This window comes from Bison bison, unplaced genomic scaffold, assembly GCF_000754665.1.
Source record: "Bison bison bison isolate TAMUID 2011002044 unplaced genomic scaffold, Bison_UMD1.0 scf7180017864452, whole genome shotgun sequence".
In the NCBI taxonomy this organism is placed as follows: Eukaryota; Metazoa; Chordata; class Mammalia; order Artiodactyla; family Bovidae; genus Bison; species Bison bison.
Genome location: NW_011495014.1, coordinates 166063 through 166354, shown reverse-complemented (window position 1 = coordinate 166354; position 292 = coordinate 166063). Strand labels below are relative to the sequence as shown.

Sequence of the window (292 nt, the reverse complement as noted above, 5' to 3'; positions counted from 1 at the left end):
TGTTATATGGAGTAACAGGACATGCTCCTTTGTGTGTGTGGGGAGGGTGGGTACAGGAGTGCATATTAAATGAGATAATATATGTAAATACATTAACACATCAGGTGCTGAAAAAAATGTTGGTTCACAAGTTTTTTTTAATTCAGTTGAAAATGAAGTCAATTACTTCTCTCGGGGAAGAGAGGAAAGATATTGGTATTCTTATAAAACAGTCCATTAGTGATAATTTGTTACAAAGATCTGACTATTGTTTGCAGATGTCACCCAATGGCAGTGTCATTGCAAAATCGGA

General features: G+C 35.6%; 1 protein-coding gene across 3 annotated transcripts in view; it reads left to right on the top strand.

The window, feature by feature from the left end:
* The window catches only part of NOSTRIN (nitric oxide synthase trafficking), a 63298-nt gene that overhangs the window by 24370 nt on the left and 38636 nt on the right, over positions 1 to 292 (top strand). The gene's annotated exons all lie outside the window — the stretch shown is intronic.